This window comes from Hylobates moloch, unplaced genomic scaffold (assembly GCF_009828535.3).
Source record: "Hylobates moloch isolate HMO894 unplaced genomic scaffold, HMol_V3 SCAFFOLD_35, whole genome shotgun sequence".
NCBI classification, from domain to species: Eukaryota; Metazoa; Chordata; class Mammalia; order Primates; family Hylobatidae; genus Hylobates; species Hylobates moloch.
The window spans coordinates 2366891-2374771 of record NW_026652310.1 but is presented as its reverse complement, the minus strand read 5'-3'; positions in this window follow the sequence as shown (position 1 = coordinate 2374771).

Genomic DNA, 7881 nt, shown 5'->3' with positions numbered 1-7881 from the left:
AGTGAAATAAGCCAGATGCAGAGAGACAAAAACTGCATGCTCTCGCTTATATGTGGGATCTAAAAATGTTGAATTAGAAACAGATTAGTAGGGCAGTGGTTGCCAGGAACTAGGGAGTGGGGGAAATGGGGAGATCTTGGTTAAAGGGTACAAAGTTTGCTAGGCAGGATGAATAAGTTCTGGAGATCTAATGTATAGCAAGGTGACTATAGTTAATATACTGCAATATATACTGGAAATTTGCTAAAAGAGTAGATCTTAAATGTTCTCACCACATACTCACACACAAAATGGTAACTAGGTGAGTTGATGGATATGTTAGCTTGATTATGGTAATTATTCCAAAATGTAAACATATATAAAACATTATGTTGTATACCTTAAATATATACAAGTTTTGTCAGTTATACCTAAACAAGGTTGGAAAATAAATAAATAATAAATAAAATTTGGGGAACATTCTTATTAAAAAGATGGAGTTTAAATATAAAAGTTAAAGCAATAAAACTTCTAGGAGATAACACAATAAAATATCATAATTACTCTGCAGTGGGCAAGGATTTCTTAAACAGGACCCACAAGCACTAATCATAAGACTATAAATTGGACTTTATTATAATAGTGACTTCTGTTCATCAAAAGACATGATTAAGAGAGTAAAAGTGTAAATCACAGACTGGGAAAATATATTACCAGTATATATGCCTGACAGAGAATAAGTATCTCAAAAATATATTTTTAAATACTACGAGCCAATAAGAAAAAGACAGACAACTCAATTTTTTAGATGTGCAAAGGTTTGAATAAGCACTTCATAAAAGGGAATATCCTAATTGTTAATGAGCATATTAGAGATGTTCAACATTATCAGTCATTGTTAATCATTAGGGAAATGCAGATTAAAATCATAATGAGATATGATTACAACTTCACTAGAATGACTGAAACGAAAAAGGACTGATAATTTCAAGTAAAATATTATGAGATGAGGATGTAGAGCAACTGTATACACTCTCACACACTAGTGGGACTGTAAATTGGTAGAACTATTTTAGAAAACTGTATACACTATGACTCAGCAATTCCATTTATGGGTATAAATAGTGAGTGCTTATAAAGCATATCTACAAGAATATTCATAGCTGCTTTTGGGCTGGGAGCAGTGGCTCATGCCTATAACCCCAGCATTTTGGGAGGCCGAGGTGGGTAGATCACTTGAGTCAGAAGTTCAAGACCAGCCTGGCCAACATGGCAAAACCCCATCTTTACCAAAAATGCAAAAATTAGCCAGGCTGTAGTGGCGCTTGCCTGTAATCCCAGCTACTTGGGAGGCTGAGGTGGGAGAATCGCTTGAAGCCAGGAGGCAGAGGTGGCAGTGAGCTGAGATCGTGGCACTGCACTCCAGCCTGGGCAACAGAGTAAAACCCTGTCTAAAGAAAAAAAAGAAGAAGAATACAAATACTCATAGCTGCTTTGTTCATAAGAGCCAAAAACTGAAAATACCCAAATGTTTATCAGAGTGAATAAATAGTTGTATCATTATATAACACAATACTACACAGCAATGAAAAAAAGACTGCTATATGCAACAACATGAATAATCTCACAGACATGTTGAGCAAACGAAGCCAGACACAAAAGAATTCTGTATGGCTCCATTTGTGTTAACTGGGAGATGGTAAAGGGAAACTGCTGGGTGTTGAAACTGTTCTATACGTATGTAAAAATTCATCAAGCTGTACACTCAAGTTTGGGCACTTCACTGCATGTTCTACTTCAATAAGACAGTAAAAAATAAAATAAAACCTTTATTTAGGATTTTCACATCTATGCTCATAAGTGAAAGTGGCTGTAATTTTCTTTTCCTGTATTATCTTGCCGGGTTTTGGCATCAAGATTATACAAATCTCAGCAAGCTTGACAGCTTTTACATTTTTAAGAATTTTTTGAATGGTGGAAGAGGCTCACAGAGTCACTGTAAAGAGCAATTAAATAATATGTGAGTGTGTGTTGAATAACACCACGCTCTGAAACATATAAGCAAATATTCTGTTATCATCACCACTGCATTTCAGTTCTGCTCTTATGTATGTCCATAACCATCTGAACTGTTCACATTGGAAATAATTTCAGTTTGGCTTCAACAAAGACAACCCTGAAGATTCTGAATAAGTTTGGTTTGGAAAAAAGTGAGAAAGAGAAAGCTTTATGGATGTGAATATCAAGTATAGATAACAGAAACTTAAAAAGAGACATAGTTCAAGTTCCAAATGTGATTTGGACAAAAATAAATAAGAGGTCACTTGTATTTGACTCTTAACCTAAAAGGGAATATTAAATAAGTTACGTTCCATTTCAATTCTCTTTGTGGCTTATTTGCTGCTCTCCAAATCACCTTTAATATAAAAGATAAAATAATCTCAAAACACTGGTATTGGATACTGAAATGGTAATATAGATGCCTTGCTTTAATAATTCTGGTATGGTTTTCTAAGTCCTAAAAAAATCTGTTGTTTACATATAATTAGAATGAGTGAACAAATAACCATGTTTTTATCAATTTCAACTACTCTCAGCCATGAGACTTGAAAGTGGCAAACTTCCAGGGAAAGGGTTAGAAGAACTAGCAAGGAGAGCTAGGGTATTGCCAGGGGCTTTCACGTTACATTTAATCACAAGAACACTGCAATGAGGAAAATATTATCCCCATTTAATTACAAAGAAACTTGAGTCAGAGGTTAAGTAACATGTACACAATCATATGGCCAGGAGACTCATACCAGAACTTGAATCAAAGTCTCTCTTCCTCCAAGGCCCACCCTCTTTCTACTTATACCAATGAAAGTCGGCAGAGGTTCCCACTCTATTTGAAAATGAACTGTGGTAAAAACTGAAAAATGACTCAGAGTAATCACAGACATAGAACATTTGCTGCAAGAGACACATTTGAATGTTATCTGAACATCCTGTGGTTTTGAAGAATTATCCCTTTTCCCAGGACAAGCAAAGTCCAGGCCCATCACAAGCCACACATCTTTTCAGAAGACATAAATATTTTCCCTTGTTTCTTCATTTCTCTGACTTGACAGACATAATGAAAACAGAACAGCCTACCCATAAGCATTGATTTATCTTTTTCAATACAATCTATTAAAGCTTAATTGACAACCATAACTATTAAAAATTGAAGAATGATAAAAGTTCAAAGTTTTCAATACATTCAGAAAAACCACAGGTAACTCAGAAAGATAGGCAGGAAAAGGGCCAGATGCTTAATGGAAACTCCCATCCAACAGTAAATCATCAAATGAAGTTGCAGAGACTCAGACTCCCTAACAAGGTAGCTCCATCAGGTCACTTCAGGTGTGTTCACACCAACAGCATTGCATGGAAGTGGTCGGTCCAGAGCAAGCAGAGCTCACAGCTGGAGAATCATGTAAGTGTGGTCATGATATGGCCCTAGGAAAATCACAGAGGGGGAACTGAGGAGGGCAACATGGGAACTCAGCCCTGGGAACTCCTAGCCTGATCAGCACATGCATCATTTAGCAATCATTAGCATGATTACCACGAAATTATTGTTGTCCTTGGGGGTGGGGAGAAGGCCTATTTTTGCACTCTGGTTTCACCAAAGGTTCCAAGATGACTACTTCAATTTTCAGAATAAACAATTTCCTTTCCCACGATTGTCTCAGAGAAGCCAAGCCTTACCTCGTGACTTTTAATTCTAGTTCTCTAATCTGAATTTTTCAGTGGCCTTGGGCAAGGTGTTGGAGTGCTCAATGCCTTAATTCCTCTAGTTGCTAAATAGCAATAATGATACCTGCTGTCTTCAGGCTGTAAGACTAATTGCTTAAAAATTGCTAAGCATTTTGAAAAAAATAGCTTGTGGAGGAAGAACATCATTTTTAGGAGAGAGTGCAATGTAAATAGGATCTTTGAGTCTTTGATTTGCCTCTTTCAATATACTCAAAATTTCACTCAGATCTTCAAACTCACTCAATTCCTTCCCACCTCAGCACCTGCCCACATTCAGATCCCTGTGTAAGATGCTCTCAGCCTGTCCCTGCTCTGCCATCACCTGATCAACTCCTGGGTATCCTCATTTCTCAGCTTAAGTGTCCCTTCCTCAGAGAAGCTTCATGAGGGCAGGAAGGGCAAGGACAGCGCCTGTCTTGGTCACCACTGAATCCCCAGTGCCTAGCACAGAATCTGGCATACGGAAAAGACTCAATAAATATTTATTTCATTTATTTATTTAATAAACATATGTGGAATCTTGGGCAATTCATTTAATAACCCCGGGCCTTGGTTATCTCATCTGCAAAATAGATAGCTAAAATACATAATCTCCAGTGTCCCTTCAGCACTGACATTCTGGGACTATGACTTGGGGATCAGCATCCTCCTGCTGACCTTAAGCCCCTTCTTCATTTTATTCTACCTAACGGTTTCTGCATAACTACCAAGATTACCATGATGGTTAATTTTATGTGTCAACTTGGCTGGGCCACAGGGTATCCATATATTTGGTCAAACATTATTCTGGGTGTTTCCATGAGAGTGTTTTGGATGAGGTTAACATGTAAATTAACATGCTGTTGATTCTGAGTAAAGCAGATTGTCCTTCATAATGTAGCTTGGCCTAATTCTGTCAGTTGACAGCCTGGATAGAACAAAAAGACCAGCCTCCCACAATCAAGAAAGAATTCTCCAGAAGACTGCCTTCAAACTTTATCTGCACATCAGCTCTTCTTGGTTTTACAGCAGACTGCCATTAAACTCTACCTGAAACATTGGCTATCTTGGTTTTCCAGCCAGTTGGCCCACTCTGCAGATTCCGGATTTGCCAGCCTCCATAATCACATCAGCCAATTCCTTAATATATATTCTTTAAAATTAATGAATATGTATATATTCATTGCTTGCATCACATACTGGTTTTCCTTTGTGGTATAACATAGTTGTATTCAATATTAATGCATTTTTTTCTGTTTGGGATATTTTTATGCAAGCTTTACCTAACATGGCAGGCACCACCATTTTGCCTGAAGACCCAATACAAATTAGAATAGAGCCATAACAGTTTCTGCTTATTCACTAGCTTGTCAATTGGTATATACATTTAAGGATGGCCTTGCTAGAAAGTTGGGTATTTCATGAAGGGAGAGGTAGTGAAATTTCCACTTCATTCTGGCTCATCCCCCAAAATTTTGGAGTCATAGGCTAGAAGTAGTCCCATAGGAAAGTCTAACATTTTCTGTGACTGAAAGAAAATCACATTTCCCATGTGTGAAAAATATCCTAAATAAACACAATCAACTCAAACTCCAGGTAACCAGTTGAGTGTTGTTTCATAAACACACTAGCAAATAAGTTTAGTCTATATGGCTTCTCACTATAATGAGCAAGAATTTTTCTGTCTCCTTCTTGTCTCTTTCTTCTTCTTTTCAGCCTGCAAGTACTATCAAAATAACAGCTAGACAGTAAGAGAGAAGTCAGAGCAGGCCATCAAAAATAAGAGTCACATGACAATTATTTCATGATGGAAACTTTCAGCAAAGTGCGACTAGGATAAAAGTGGGATCACTTGTGACTTTGTTATGTCACAGCATTTGAAAGGGCTGGACCTAGTTTTATGTTACACTTAAGTCTATTAAATTAAAATCCAAAGAAAAAATAATTTTTACTCAAAAGTTATTCAATGATTTCAATAATATGAAAATATATATGGATAAGGTTATTCACCTATATCCACTGTTTGTAATTGCAAAATATTGGAGACAACCTAAACATTCATACATACGAAAATGATTGAATAAACTATGATACATCCATACAGTGGAGTACTACACAGCTTGAAAAAAAAAAGAGCACAGCTGAAGAACAAAGGAAATCTCCATAAACTGGTGTGGTGGAATTTTTAAGATATTTAGAGAAAAAAGCAAAATGCAATACAGTACCTTTAATATGCTACCTTTTCATTAAAAAAGAAGAGAAAGAGAAGAAAATATACATTATCTGTACATTCGTTCAAAAAGAAACACAAGAAGGATAAACCAAAGACTGTAGAGATTGTTGAGACTGGTTAACCACAGCGGGAAGAGATAATAAGGGGATATAATAGAAGGATTTGGCAAAGGGAGGTGAAAATGTTACTTCCTAAGAATGTCTTTTTGCACAGTTCTGACTTTTGGAACCACATTAATGATTCACGTGCTGAACAAAAGTGAATAAAATTAACAAATAGAAGGAGAAACTACATAATTTATTCCATAATTTCTTTTTAATTTTGGCCATGAATAAGGTTCAGGACACAGCTTCACTTGGTGGTTTTGGAAATGTTTTATTTAGGCTTTACACTCTTTTCTTTATCTCTACCACCATGAAAACACAAATTAGTAATAGTTCAGCTTCCAAAATCTTACTGGAATAAAAGTTTTCAAAAAATATTACTTTTGTTCTTTTTATTGTATTCAGTAAGGTGATACATCGCACAGAATCTAATTTCTTAAAGGTGCATATAAATGTGTACTCCCATAAGCAACATTTGAAAACACATTGTATTTTTCATCCTTGGGTAGACCTAAATTTGCAGATTCAAGCAATAGCATGCTTTCACCCACTTATTGTACTCCTTCCCTCATGCTTTATCTGGTGTGGAGTGCTTGACAGCCCTCATAATGGTCTCTCAGCTTACCCGGGGGAAATGAGAAATAGTCAGAAGGTACCTTTTCAACATCACAGGTAACATTTAGGGTAAGCTTCTTACATGAGATGACACTGGCCTGTTTTCTGCTAATAAATGCTCGTTTTTTCTCCTGTCACTCTGTTGCCTATCTATATAATAATAATCACTTTTTAATTTCTTATTTTACAAGAGGCTTCATTCAGCTTAAATTTCAAAGACCCAACTTTTAGCCTAGATGATGAATTTTCCCATTTAAATTTTTCCTAAATAGACATTTTTCCTAAATAGACACACACAGTATATAGGCTTAGATTACAAAATTACATAGAGCACAAACTAGAATTGAACACTGACATATAAAGGGTCACTTTGAGACAATTTGATCCTTAGTGGATGATTCTCTTTTCCTAGCAATACGTTATCACTGATATTGCTATAGCTATGGCAAAACAAAATCACATCATCCTTAAATGTAACTATCTGTGGTAAAATAAGAAGATGATCATCTATTATGATATCAAAAATTGGCTTCCAGATTTGTGGAACAATCTGGACAAGATAAACCTCTAAAATCCATTTTAACTCTAAAATGTGCAGTTTATGAGCTATATCAATCATAAATCAGGGACAAAAGCAACTTATTGATTCCTTTTTGAAATCATGAGCTAAGGTAAGAATTTACACAGAACAAACATGCAAGTAATTTTTGCAGTATAGAAGCCCTCTATATATACAAGCAGTCAAGTCTATTTCAAAGGATAAAGTAATAATCATGACTCATTGGAAAGCAAGTAGTAAAATGGACATGGGAGCTTGACCTGAGAGGGAACCATTCACGGTGCACAGCTCAGGGCCTTCTCACAGGAACCATGTCTTTCTCAATGTCACTTCCATTAGCAAAAGGGAAATGACCAACTCTGCTTCAAAAAGAAGAGCCATTGACTGGGCACAGTGACTCACACCTGTAATCCCAGCACTTTGGGAGGCCGAGGTGAGTGGATCACTGGAAGCCAGGAGTTCGAGACCTGCCTGGCCAACATGGCGAAACCCTGTCTCTACTAAAAATACAAAAATTAGCTGGGTATGGTGGCAGTGCGCCTGTAATCCCAGCATCTTGGGAGACTGAGACAGGAGAATGGCTTGAGCCTGGGAGGCGGAGGTGGCAGTGAGCCAAGATCGGGCCACTGCAC